Source organism: Lampris incognitus, chromosome 6, assembly GCF_029633865.1.
Source record: "Lampris incognitus isolate fLamInc1 chromosome 6, fLamInc1.hap2, whole genome shotgun sequence".
NCBI classification, from domain to species: domain Eukaryota; kingdom Metazoa; phylum Chordata; class Actinopteri; order Lampriformes; family Lampridae; genus Lampris; species Lampris incognitus.
Genome location: NC_079216.1, coordinates 52,860,615 through 52,875,296, shown reverse-complemented (window position 1 = coordinate 52,875,296; position 14,682 = coordinate 52,860,615). Strand labels below are relative to the sequence as shown.

The 14,682-nt window shown below is 43.3% G+C and overlaps 1 protein-coding gene across 1 annotated transcript in view; it reads left to right on the top strand.

Moving 5' to 3' along the window:
• shank2b (SH3 and multiple ankyrin repeat domains 2b) overlaps window positions 1-14,682 on the top strand; it is a 251,559-nt gene that overhangs the window by 145,089 nt on the left and 91,788 nt on the right. The gene's annotated exons all lie outside the window — the stretch shown is intronic.

The window sequence follows — 14,682 nt, the reverse complement described above, 5'->3', positions numbered from 1 at the left end:
GTGGGTACATTTACATACACATTAATAATACCGTAATAAACCAACAAAGGTATTACTCCTACTTTAGAAACTGTCATGTAATCACCCTGATTTCATTATTTTTCTCGGGGTACAGTAGACATCGGAGTAACCATAACATGATGGAGACCCTCAGAGTTTTGTTAAGTATTTAGACTCATAGATGCACATGTTTTTTTTTTTTTTTTTTTTTTTTTACTTTTTTAAACAGCATGTTAAAGTTCACTAGGTGTAGTGAGCCAGATGCTGTTTAAGTACAATACAAATATCTTAGATTAAAGAAATTCACATATACCCAGATATTAGAAGAATCCTTATTCTTACATGTAAAGTTGAAATATTACCTTAAATGTATTACTACCAGTTTTTAGGTTCTTGATGAGCATGCAAATATATTCAGTGAAAATGTAGGTTGTCGGTAAGAGAAGCTATTTAAGTCAGTCAAGGTCCTCAGAAGTGTTACACGGAGATTGGTGTTAGGCGACAAACCAAGTTGCTGTCTTTTACACAATTTATTGTGATAATTTCATAGACTGGAAAATGAGGTTGGTATCTCAGCGACTGTTCCTTGTATGGTTCTTATTCTATCTCCATCATTTTCTGTCTGGTATGTATGAAGGATGTCCTTCTAGGCTCAGTTCTTGAATACATACCATTGTGTGCCTTTTGGCTATTAATTTTACTTTGCGCCGACTTCAGTTTCACAGGGAAAAATCATTTCCACTGAATTGGTGGCTTTTAATGACTGTGTTGACATCAAGAACCAGATGACTCAAAACACTCCATCACACCAGATCATATCAGATGACATGAAGCGTTGATGATTTCCATGGAGCACATCTCCCCCATATGTCGTACACTCCCCTTGTTATTGAATTTTCACAGCAGTAGTGTGTAGGTTGGCAAAAGAAAAAGCAGAAAGCACTGAAAGCAAGAATATGATAAATACAGGATGAATAAATACAGTACTACTACTACAGAGTACTACTACAGTACTACTACTAACCTTCTTGGATAGAAAAAGAGAGTAAAGGTATACCATCCAAAATAGAAAAACAGTCTTTCATTTCGTTTAGGTTAAAATGAATACATTATGTACATTATGTTCACTGCATGTAAATATGCATTTTACCTATACACGTGATCAGTTCCATTTGGCATGGACTGATACCTGCTTCATTGACATTCTGAACAGGTTAATTTGTGAATAACTTGAGAAGGTCACAAATTGTTCAACACTGACATTCCTCTGTGCCTAGTGAGTTTGTCTTCTTGCTGTGGACCCACCACACGCGGGGATGAGCATTGGGGTAGGGTGCAATACAGGCCAGGCGGCAGGCAAAAGAGGGGACCGGGACGTGTTGGCTTCCGGCATTGCAGATTGGCCCTCGGAACATGGAATGTCAACTCTCTGGCAGGGAAGAATCCTGAGCTGGTGCGGGAGGTGGAGCGGTACCAACTAGATATAGTTGGGTTCACCTCCACACATAGCGCGGTACCAAATTCTTGGATAGGAACTGGACTCATTACTTTTCCAGAGTTGGCCAAGGTGACAGGCGCCGGGCAGGTGTGGAGATACTCACAAGTCCCCGGTTGAGCGCTGCCATGTTTGAGTTCTCCCCGGGGAATGAGAGGGTCACCTCTATATGACTGCGAGTCGCTGGGGGGAAGGCTCTGACTGTTGTGTGTGCTTATGCACCAAATAGCAGTTTGGAGTATCCGGCTTTCTTGGAGTCTCTGGGTGGTGTCCTGGATAGGGCTCTGCCTTTGGACTCTATAGTTCTGCTGGGGGACTTCAATGCTCATGTGGGCAATGATGGAGAAACCTGGAGGGGTGTGATTGGGGGGGAACGGCCTCCCCAATCTGAACCCGAGCAGTGCCTTGTTATTGGACTTCTGTGCGAGTCATGGATTGGCCATAACAAACACCATGTTCGAACATAAGGTCATTCATAAGTGTACTTGGTACCAGAACACCTTAGGCCAAAGATTGATGATAGACTTTGTGGTCATATCATCCGATCTGTGGCCGTATGTTTTGGACACTCGGGTAAAGAGAGGAACAGAGCTGTCAACTGATCACCACCTGGTGGTGAGTTGGATCAGATGGCAGGGAAGGCTGCCGGACAGACCTGGCAAACCCAAATGTGAGGGTGAACTGAGAATGTCTGGTAGAAGGCCCCTGTCCATGAGGTCTTCAACTCCCACCTCCAGAAGAAGTTCTCGTGTATCCCGACGGAGGCTGGGGAGATGAAATCTGAGTGGGCCATGTTCAAAGCCACTATTGCAGATGCGGTAGGCAGGAGCTGTGGTCATAAGGTCATTTGTGCCTGTCGAGGTGGCAACCTAAGAACCCGCTGGTGGATACCGGCGGTGAAGGAAGCCATCAGGCTGAAGAAGGAGGCCTTTCAGACTTGGTTGGCCCAGGGGTCTCCTGAAGCAGCAGACAGGTACCGGGGGGCCAGAAGGGCTGCAGCTTCGGTGGTCATTGAAGCAAAAACTTGGGTGTGGGAGGAGTTCAGTGAGGCTATGGACAAGGACTTTCGGTTGGCCTCAAGGAAGTTCTGGCAAACCATCCGGTGACTCAGGAAAGGGAAGCAGGGCTTGACTCAGGCTGTGTTCAGCCGGGGAGGGGAACTGTTGAACTAGACTAGAAGTGTTGCAGCTCCATTTTCAGCACCCTTCTCTAAACATACCCAGTATCTCTCCTCCATACATCCAAACCATCTCAATCTTGCCTCTCTTACTTTGTCTCCAAACCATCCACCCTGAGCTGTCCCTCTAATATACTCATTCCTAATCATGTCCTTCGTCACTCCCAATGAAAATCTTAGCATCTTCAACTCTGCCACCTCCAGCTCCAGCTCCACCTCCTGTCTTTTTGTCAGTACCAGTGTCTCCAAACCATACAACACAGCTGGTCTCATTACCATCTTGTAAACCTTCCCTTTAACTCTTGCTGGTACCCTTCTGTCAGAAATCTCTCCTGACCCTCCTCCAACCACTCCTTCCTGCCTGCACTCTCTTCTTTACCTCTCTTCCACACTCCCCATTACTTTGAACAGTTGACCCCAAGTACTTAAACCTATACACCTTCATCACTTCTACTCCTTGCATCCTCACCATTCCGCTGTCCTCCCTGTCGTTCACTCATAGGTATTCCGTCTTACTCCTACTGATTTTCATTCCTCTTCTCTCCAGTCCATACCTCCCCTTCTCCAGACTCTCCTCAAACTGCACCCTACTCTTGCTACAGATCACAATGTCATCTGCAAACATTGTAGTCCGCAGAGACTCCTGCCTGATCTCATCTGTCAACCTGTCCTTCATCATTGCAAATAAATGACTCAGAGACGATCCTTGATGTAATTCCGCCTCCACCTTTAACCCATCTGTCATTTCAACTGCACACCTCACCACTGTCACACTGCCCTCATACATATCCTGCACCACTCCTACATACTTCTCTGCCACTCCCAACTTCCTCGTACAATACCACACCTCATCTCTCATCATATGCTTTCTCTAAATCCACAAAGACACATTGTAACTCCTTCTGACCTTCTCTATACTTCTTCAACATTCTCAAAGCAAACATCGCATCTGTAATGCTCTTTCATGGCATGAAACCATACTGCTGCTCGCTAATCATCACCTCTCCTCTTAACCTAGCTTCTATTACTCATTCCCCTAACTTCATGCTGCAGTTCTGCACATCACCCTTATTCTTGAAAATCGGTTACCCGTATGTTACTTCTCCACTCCTCAGGCATCCTCTCACTTTCCAAGATTGTGTTGAAAACTCCACTGCCATCTGTCCTAAACAATTCCATGCCTCCACAAGTATGTCATCTGGACCAACCGCCTTTCCACTCTTCATTCTCATCATAGCTGCACTCACTTCTTCCTTGCTAATCTACTTCACTTGCTGATTTACTATCCCCACATCACCTGACCCTCTCTCTCTCTCTCATTTTCTTTCTTCATCAGCCCCACAAAGTACTCCTTCCACCTTCTCAACACACACTCCTCGCTTCTCAGCACATTTCCATCTCTATCCTTGATCACCTTACCTGCTACACATCCTTCCCAGCATGGTGCCTCTGTCTAGCCAATTGGTACAAGTCCTTTCCTCCTTCCTTAGTGTCTAACCTCTCATACAACTCACCTTATGCCTTTTCCTTTGCCACCTCTCTCTTCATGTTACACTGCATCTCCTTGTACTCCTGTCTACTTTCTTCATCTCTCTGACTATCCCACTTCTTTGCCAACCTCTTCCTATGAATACTTTGTTGTACTTTCTCATTCCACCAAGTCCCCTTTGCTTCGTTTCTCTGTCCAGATGACACACCAAGTACCTTCCTAGCTGTCTCCCTCACTATTTCTGCAGTGGTTGCCCAGCCATCCGACAACTCTTCACTACCACTCAGTGCCTGTCTCAACCCCCCCCCCCCTTAACTCCACACAACAGTCTTCCCTGTCCAACTTACACCACTTCATCCTTGGCTCTGTCTTTACTCTCTTCCTCTTTTTGGTCTCCAAAGTTATCCGATAGACCACCATTTGATGCTGCCTAGCTACATTTTCCCCTGTCACCACCTAGCAGTCTTCAATCCCTTTCACATTGCACCTCCTACATAAGACATAGTCCACCTGTGTGTACTTTCCTCAACTCTTATATATTACCCTGTGTTCCTCCCTCATCTTGAAATATGTATTCACCACAGCCATTTCCATCCTTTTTGTAAAATCCACCACCATCTGTCCTTCCACATTCCTCTCCTTGATACCATACCTACCCATCACCTCCTCATCACCTGTTCCCTTCAACAACATGCCCATTGAAGTCTGCTCCAATCACCACTCTCTCCTTCTTGCGTACACTCTCCACCACTTCATCCAACTCACTCAAGAATGCTTCTTTCTCTTCCATCTCACAACCAACATGAGGGGCATATGCGCTGATAAAATTCATCAACACACCTCTAATTTCCAGCTTCATACTCATCACTCTGTCCAACACTCGCTTCACCTCCAACACACTCTTGACATAATCTCCCCTCATACTCTCCCCTTCCCATTTGCACCATGGTTGAAGAGTTTGAACCTTCATCCGATGCTCCTGGCCTTATTCCCCTTCCACCTGGTCTCTTACACACACAGTATACCTACCTTCCTTCTCTCCATCATATCAGCTAGCTCTCTCCTTTTACCAGTCATAGTGCCAACCTTCAAAGTTCTGACTTTCACCATCACACTCTTACTCTTCCTCCTCTCCCGCTGCCTCTGGACATGTCTCCCCCTTCTTTTCTCCTTCACGCAACAGTAGCATAGTTTCCACCGGCACCCTGCTGGCCAACAGTACTGGTGGCAGTCGTTGGTAACCTGGGCCTCAACCAATCCGGTATGGAAACCTGATTTATGATCCGCATATTTAATTTGGCAAATATTATATGCCAGATGCCCTTCCTGATGCAACCCCCCCCCCCCCCATTTATCCGGGCTTGGAACCAGCACTAAGAATGCACTGGCTTTTGCATCCTCAGTGGTTGGGTTAACAGGAATAAAAATACAAAATGGAATAATGTACTACAATGGTAGAAGATAGAGCAGTCTGTGCGACACATTAAAATGTCCACCCACTTTTTCTGAAGAGTATAGCCATGTTATCACTCCAGTCCTAATCATTGTTGACTTGCACCTCTAAGAACTTGTCTGTGTCAGTTTGTTCAAACTCCTGTTCCTGGTTTGTGATGACAGCGGCTTCTTACTGTGTCTGAAGTCCATTACAAGCTCTCCAGCACACTTTAGTATACTTCCTCCATCCCTTATGTGATGTAACCAACAAATGAAGAATCATCTGTGAACTTCTGGAGGTGGCACAAACCAGAGTTGAAACTGAACTTAGATTTGTATAGGATAAACAGTGAAGGTGGGTAGACACCCATTTTGTTCCCAAGCTACCTCTAGTTTACCAATGGCAACTGATGGAAGTTGGAATTTAAAGTTCCTCATTCTCTCCTTCATCTTCTCTCCCACTCATTTGTGTCTCCTATATGCCAGTGGTGTTGGTGATAGATTCTTCAGCCCCAGGTCAGCTTGTGCCTTAGGGGGTCAGCTGCTCGAGAGAAGGACAACATACTGTAATATAATAGCCAAGTCTGATATGAAAAGATAAAACAAAAGCAGAAATCAAGCAAATGTTGCACTACTGATGCTATCCGTAATTTATTTCTACAGGGAACATTGTATTGGTTTATAACTATAGTGTAAGCTTCCACTTGCGGGTGTAAATTTCACAATCTACACACATGTTGCCTTTTCAGGCTGGCGGTTATGTATGGCTGTGCATTGATGCTCACACACTAGAGCTTGTTAGGCATAGATGTGGCTTGTTTACCAGCTGGACTGCTTTTGGCTCTTTATACCTTGGGACCAATGTTTAATCCTTACCCATTTACTCCAACAGTTACTGTTGCCCATAGAAATGGTACCAGGGAAAAATACCCCCCCCCACACACACTACACACTCTCACTTGATAGCCAATAATGCTTTCCCTACTGTATGATGCTGTACCTTGCTGTTAGTAAATTGGACTGGGTCCCATTTTAATATAGCTGATAGATGATTATATATATAACTATCAACCTCCCTTAACAAGGTCTGACAATGTCTTAATTATGATCATTATAACAAAACGGCATGGCAATCCATGCTTGCTATGAGTTCAACTCAAGATCATATTACATTGCACAGTTAACGGCTTCTTTGCCCATCATAAGCAAAAATAGAATACAACTGAATACAACCATAGCAACTACATATTGGAGAAATAAGTAGCAAGCAGATTTCTTTAGTGCTCTATTTAATTCTTTAGGAAATAAAGGTACATAAATGTAGCACTGGAGGTCCCTCTGATAGACTGAGATATGAAGGCTCAGTGCAAATTGTATTGGAAGTTTTCATCATATACTTGAAGGGTCTCAGTTAAATGCACTGAGTGGGACAATATTTTTAAGGAGGTCACTGGTTAATTTAGATTAGATTAGAAGAAACTTTAATTATCCCTGCAGGGAGTTTGATTGGTGCAGCAGCAGAAGAAACGTGTGCCCTAGATCAAATCCTGAATTCTCTTCTCAGTTCTGTCATAGCTTCTGTTTTGGAAGAATAGTGAAAAAGGCATCTTTGGTTGTTTGCTTGCTTGTTTTTTTGGTGTAATTTTACCAAGCTTTTTTTTCTTTTTCTTTTCACTTTCATACCCTCTCCCTTGAACTGATTCTACCCAAAGTATTACCAGAATTCGGTCTAAAATTAGCAACCCAATATGAAACCAAAGTGTTTTGCTGGAAATTGAGCAGAGTTGGTAAAGTTTTAATTGTTATGCTTGGGGAATCATTTGCTTTTGTCTTGCAACTTGTCAGGAGCTTAGTCTGACACTTGTTTGTTGTTCATTTATGGATTTAAGGTTCAGTTTACACAATACTTGCTAAGTACCTCCTAGCATGTGGTGGCTATTTTACTTTGTTGACCGAATACTTTGATATCAGTACTTGAATATTAATGTATTTGATTATCATGTGGGAATGTATTTCCATCAACTTCTTATGTTTTGTATCTAAATGGGAATGTCAATAATATGGTCAGCTGAAAAAGTTTTCCATCTTGTTTGTCTATCTGTCTCTCCATTTCTCTCTCATGCTCTTTATCTCGAGTAAGGGGGCCTCTGTCCTCAGCCCCTATTCTCAGAGCATTCCTGTTGGGTGCAGGCTGCATCACAGAGCCCTTCCACTTCAACTACCGATGTACTACCTTTAACCTACAGAAACTCAAAACGTTGTGTATGTGTGTGTACACAATTCACTTCATCAAAGTGCTGATGTGCCGAGAAAAGAAACCAGTGTCTATGACAACAACAGTGCGTGGGATGGATGGGTGGATAAAGTGCACAAGGGTTAAAATGAAAGGAAGAGTAAATCCCACACAGGTCTTCATAATATTCCTATCTCAGTTCAAAAAATTACATACTTCTGGTGTATGGAGTACAGGTCCTTAAACACCGGACACCAACCACTCTGATTTGAGAAAAAGGTGTTATGACTAAAATTTACTCTCAATCAAAAACATAAAATATTACAACTCATCCTCTATTTATAAATTTAAAAAAAGATTGCCTTCATTTTACAATAAAACCATGCCCCAGTTTACTACATAGAGATGAATGCTTCGTTTCTATGAGTGTGATGTTTTTCAGGTCGCATGCAAAACCATCTTTATATGTTCAGCAAAAGCTCTGTTTTTCTGTCCATCTATATCCAAAACAGGCATCTTCATCTCATTATGCTGCTGGAACTAGAAAATGTATATGTATGCAGAACTAAGCCAATTGGGTGAGGGTTGAAGGCTGTCTTCCTTGAGCAACCTAATTCCCCCTACCACAGCATCTTAGTTGATTGGCTTGAAGAAAAATTTCACTGTCATTATTGCGGATGTTATGTTGGTCTTGAATGTTACTTGAATTTATAGAAACAAACAAAAACTGGCTTAGAAAAGGCCATTAATGTAATTCTACTATTACTACTACTATGTTCGACTGCTGCTGTTAGGGGTCGCCACAGCGGATCATCCGTTTCCATCTCTTCCTGTCCTCTGCATCTTCCTCTGTCACACCAGCCACCTGCATGTCCGCCCTCACCACATCCATAAACCCGCCTCTTTGGACTTCCTCTTTTCCTCTTCCCTGGAAGCTCCATATATACCCAGCTCCAATATACCCAGCATCTCTCCTCCACACATGTCCAAACAATCTCAATCTTGCCTCTCTTACTTTGTCTCCAAACTGTCCAAGCTGAGCTGTCCCTCTAATATACTCATTCCTAATCCTGTCCTTCTTCGTCACTCGCAATGGAAATCTTAGCATCCTCAACTCTGCCACCTCCAGCTCCACCTCCTGTCTTTTTGTCTGTGCCACCATCTCCAAACCATATAACATAGCTGGTCTCACTACCATCACCTTCCCTTTAACACTTCTGGTACCCTTCTGTTGCAAATCACTCCTGACACTCTTCTGCACCCACTCCACCCTGTCTGTGCTCTCTTCTTCTCCTCTCATCCACACACCCCGTTACTTTGAATAGTTGACCCCAAGTATTTAAACTCATATGCCTTCATTACCTCCCCTCCTTCAATCTTGACCATTCCGCTGTCCTCCCTCTCATTCATGCATATGTATCCTGTCCTGCTCCTACTGACTTTCATTCCTCTTCTCTACAGTGCATACCTCCACCTCTCCAGGCAGTCCTCAACCTGCACCCTACTCTTGGTACAGATCACAATGCCATCCGTGAACACCATAGTCCACGGAGACTCCTGCCTGATCTCCTCCATCAACCTGTCCATCATCATTGCAAACAAAAAAGGGCTCAGGGCCGATCCACAATGTAATCCCATCTCCATCTTGAACCCATCCGTTATTCCAACCACACACTTCACCACTGTCACACTGCCCTCATACATATCCTGCACCACTCCTACATCATCATCATCCTTCGAGCGCAGTCAAACAAAATTTGTGAATTCATGCTTGTCGTTTACTGATAGTAGACCAAGGTCACAACTCCTATGGTACCCAGTTTCTGTCTGGGTTGGTCCCATAGCCTTTACCCCTCCCAGGGTGACTACAAGGCAGTAGAACTACTGCCACTCGTACATACTTCTCTGCTATTCCCGATTCCCTCATACAATACTGCACCTCCTCTCTCAGCACCCTGTCATATGCTTTCGCTGAATCCACAAATTCACATGTAACTCCTTCTGACCTTCTGTATACTTCATCAATTTTCTCAAAGTAAACATCACATCTGTGGTGCTCTTTCATGACATGAAACCATACTGCTGCTCGCTAATCATCACCTCTCCTCTTAACCTAGCTTCTATTACTCTTTCCCCCTAACTTCATGCTGCGGCTGATCAACTTTATACCTCTGTAGTTGCTACAGTTCTGCACATGACCTTTATTCTTTAAAATCGGTACCAGTATGCTTCTTCTCCACTCCTCGGGCATCCTCTCACTTTCCAAGATTGTGTTCAACAATCTTGTTAAAACCTCCACTGCCATGTCTCCTAAACACCTCCATGCCTTCACAGATATGTCATCTGGACTGACCGCTTTTCTACTCTTCATCCTCTTCATAGCTGCCCTCACTTCCTCCTTGCTAATCCTCCGCATTTCCTGATTCACTACTGCCACATTATCCAACCTTCTCGCTCCCTCATTTTCTTCATTTATCAGCCCATCAAAGTACTCCTTCCAACTTCTCAACACACTCTCCTCACTTGTCAGCACATTTCCATCACTATCCTTGATCGCCCTAACCTACTGCACATCCTTCCCAGGTCAGTTCCTCTGTTTAGCCAATCGGTACAAGTCCTATTCTCCTTCCTGTGTCTAACCTCTCATACAACTCACCATATGCCTTTTTATTTGCCTTCACCACCTCGCTCTTTGCTTTACACCACATCTCCTTTTACTCCTCCCTACTTTCTTCATCTCTCTGACCATCCCACTTCTTCTTTGCCAACCTCTTCCTCTGTATACTTTGCTGTACTTCCACATTCCACCACCAAGTCTTCTTGTCTTCCTTCCTCTGTCCAGATGACACACCAAGTACCTTTGTAGCTGTCTCCCTAACTATTTCGGCAGTGGTTGCCCAGCCATCTGGTAATGCTTCACTACCACCCAGTGCCTGTCTCACCACCCCCCCCCCAACTTCACACAACAGTCTTCCTTCTTCAACTTTCACCATTTGATCATTGGCTCTGCCTTCACGCTCTTCCTCTTCTTGATCTCCAAAGTCATCCTACAGACTACCATCCAATGCTGCCTAGCTACGTTTTCCCCTGTCACCACCTTGCAGTCTCCAATCCCTTTCAGATTACGCCTCCTGCATAATATATAGTCTACCTGTGTGCACTTTCCTCCACTCATATATGTCGCCCTGTGTTCCTCCCTCTTCTTGAAATATGTATTCACCACAGCCATTTCCATCCTTTTTGTAAAATCCACCACCATCTGTCCTTCCACAGTCCTCTCCTTGGCACCATACCTACCCATCACCTCCTCATAACTTCTGTTCCCTTCACAAACATGCCCACTGAAGTTTGCTCCAATCACTACTCTCTCCTCCTTGGGTACATGCTCCACCACTTCATCCAATTCACTCAAGAATTGTTCTTTCTCTTCCATCTCACACCCAACTTGCAGGGCATATGCGTTGATAACATTAATCAACACACCTTTGCTTTCCAGCTTCATACTCATCACTCTGTCCAACACTCTCTTCACCTCCAACACACTCTTGACATACTCTTCCTTCAGAATTACCCCTACCCTATTTCTCCTCCCATTTGCACCATGGTAGAAGAGTTTGAACCCACCTCTGATGCTCCTGGCCTTACTTCCCTTCCACTTGGTCTCTTGTGCACACAGTATACCTACCTTCCTTCTCTCCATATCAGTCAGCTCTCTCCCTTTACCAGTCATAGTTCCGACTTTCACCTCCACTCTCTTACCCTTCCTCCTCTCCCCCTGGCTCTGGACATGCCTTCCCCGTCTCTTTACCCTTTGCCCAAGAGTAGTATAGTTTCCACCAGCACCCTGCAGGCCAACAGTACTGGTGGCATTTGTTGGTAACCTGGGTCTCGACTGATCCGGTATGGAAATCTGATTTATGACCTGCATATTTTATTTGGCAAAGGTTTAACGCCGGATGCCCTTCCTGATGAACCCCCCCCCCCCATTTATCCAGTCTTGGGACCAGCACCAAGAATGTACTGGCTTGTGCATTCTCAGTGGCTGGGTTTAGAAAATGCCATTCTGCTTACAGTAAAATTCTGACTAGGTTCAGCCATTCCTACAATACCCAGAATTCATTGTGAATGCCAAGGTCTGAGACCCAACCACCCCAGAACCAAAGCATCACCCTGGGACTCGCACATTGTTATGGTTATATTATTGATCACAGTCAGTGTTACTGTGGTGGAGTTGGGTGTGGGCCAGCTGTGAGAAGCTGGGCTCTCCAACACAGAGACATGGATAATGATGGCTATTGGGGGTGCTGCAATAGCCCATTTATTAAAACCACAAAGACATTTAAAAAGACCAGGGTTAAAAAAAAGAAGTTAAAACAAAGATTAAAAACAAAAGGTTTTCTGTAAAGTATTTTGTCGGGGAGAGAGCTATGCAGGTATAACATCCCTGCAGCTACAGCTCTTTGCATCTTTAGTTGTGTCTCAAACTGCTCCCTTGTTCAGTTCACAGTGAAATCATTACACAGTGCATTGGATTTTGACCACTAATTTGGATACTGCTTTGTGTCACGACAGGAGCAGGAATTGAGGACCCAAATGCAGACAGCGGAGACAGGCTGGTCTAGAACAATGCTTTAATAAAGCAAACAAACTAGATACTGGCAGCAAGGAAGTCTCGAGACGAGACATGACACAGCCAGCTACCAAAAATTAAACTTAACGATCTGACAAAGAGTCAGGGCAACCCGGGGAAATATAACTGTTGGGGCACCGATCGGGGAAATTGGGAACAGGTGAGCAAGGCAGGATAGGAACAGGAATGTCAAGCCAACCAGGGAATAGGGAACATGAGACCAAAGCAGGGGCAGGAACAGGCATGGCAAGCCAATCAAGTAATGGGGGACAGGTGAGCAAAGCAGGGCAGAAACACAACCATGACACTTTGATGAACACTGAGACACCCTGATAATCCATTGACGTGTGACACAACTGCAAAGCAGTACAATATGATAATGTAATCAACAACCGTTTGTTGGCAGGATTGTTTGCCATGACTAGGAGCTAGTGAGCATTTCTTCTACCAGGCAATATTTTCAATTTTGTACTGTATGGTTTTTATTTGTGCATGTTGTATCTTCAGCTCATAAAAAGTGCAACACAATTGTGAAATATTACATGATCATTCCATTACATCAACATTTCAGTTCTCACCTGGTATGGAACTTTTGTATTATTTTCCAACTATTGTTAACTTCAATGCTTTTTGTAATATAGTGATTGTGTTAATTTTCATGCATTATGTTGATTTAACTAATTAAAATTACCAAAACCAGCCAAAAACCATGGCTCCTGTCATGTTGTGCATTCATTATGTAGTCTTGTGCACTATGCTTTCTTGCTCAGGCTTAATACGTACATGGTTACTGCATTTAGGTCTACACATTAAGGCAAAATGTATTAATTTCATTTTCATTGGTTTTGAAGACAACTCTGGTTTTCTGACACAATGTGCTTGTTCTTGCTTTTGCAAGTCCTTTGCAAGGAGAAAAGCTGCCTGAGCAAGAGTGGAAAAACGTTTTGCAAGCTATAAATTGCTAGTCATGCACAGCCAACCCTATATCATGTTAGCACAGATTACACACAAGATATAGGTCTGGAAAAGCTGCTGTTGGTATGAGTTTAGAGCACAAGTTTTGTACCGGGCCAATCAGTGAACTGTTAGGGTGGTTTAGAGAGGACAACCAGTGAACAGCATTGCTATTGTTTTTGTTTTCCAAATTTGATGCTGCTCATTGGTCATCATCTTTCTAATCTCTCCCCATAGTTTGTTGATTGGCTTAACTTCCTGCTGCTGGACACAATTAATTCTCAGTGGATCCTTTCCAGACTAATATCTTGCAACAAAAAAAAAAAATAATAATAATAATAATGATAATGAATAAAATAAAATAAAATAACTTGCAAGATTTAGACTGGCTGTGATTGAGGCTAATAATTTGCTGGCAGATGAAGTTAAGTAATGTAACATGACAAGCCATTTCATCCCTGGGTCAACTTTTAATGTAATTACGTAAATGCAATGTTATTGTACTCTGTTCTTTTCCTTTGATTTGTTTACTCTATAGCCATGGGTTTACATGGATCTTGACTCACAAAAATGTAGTTGTGAACTTTATTTTCAATATTTCAAGTACTCAGACATACAATAAAAATACAGGTTGACAGAACAAGAAGCTCCACTGCTGCTAAATAAGGGGAATATGCTCCTTTTTTTCATTAAAGAAACAGCTAATTCTAATAAAACTAGGATTTTGTGCTAAAACCTCACAATTTCCATGGCATGCAGAGTTCACATGCACACTGTTTATTCCTGTAGTGGACTGACACCTGGACCAGCTGGCATATGGCCGCCTCAAGGAAAAAAATGTCCTTTTACCTTTTGTCATCTTTTCTCTTCTAACTATTCTCTTCTTTTCACTGCCTTCGCTCCTCTTCACTTGTCTCCTCTATGTTCACTTCCATGTTGTCAATCTCGGCTCATGTTTAATGGGTGTCTTTTTTTTCTTTTTCTTTTTTTTGTGGAGTATAACTGAATGAATGGTTGCACTTCTCTAGCCTTTGACACAAAGTGCTTAAATTTGGCAGAATCAGTGCCATGCTCAAGGCATATGAGCATCATTTTATCTCTCCGGTTGAGCAGTAACTGAAGTCTTAGCTCTTTCTGAGTCCTTGACACAGTCAACCATTGCCAGCTGCCCAGCTGTCTTAGCTTTCTGTGAGAACTATATTTATAAACACAAGTATTTTGACCCAAGCTGGAATCTTAAGACTTGTTCATTGTATTTTCACTTTCCATG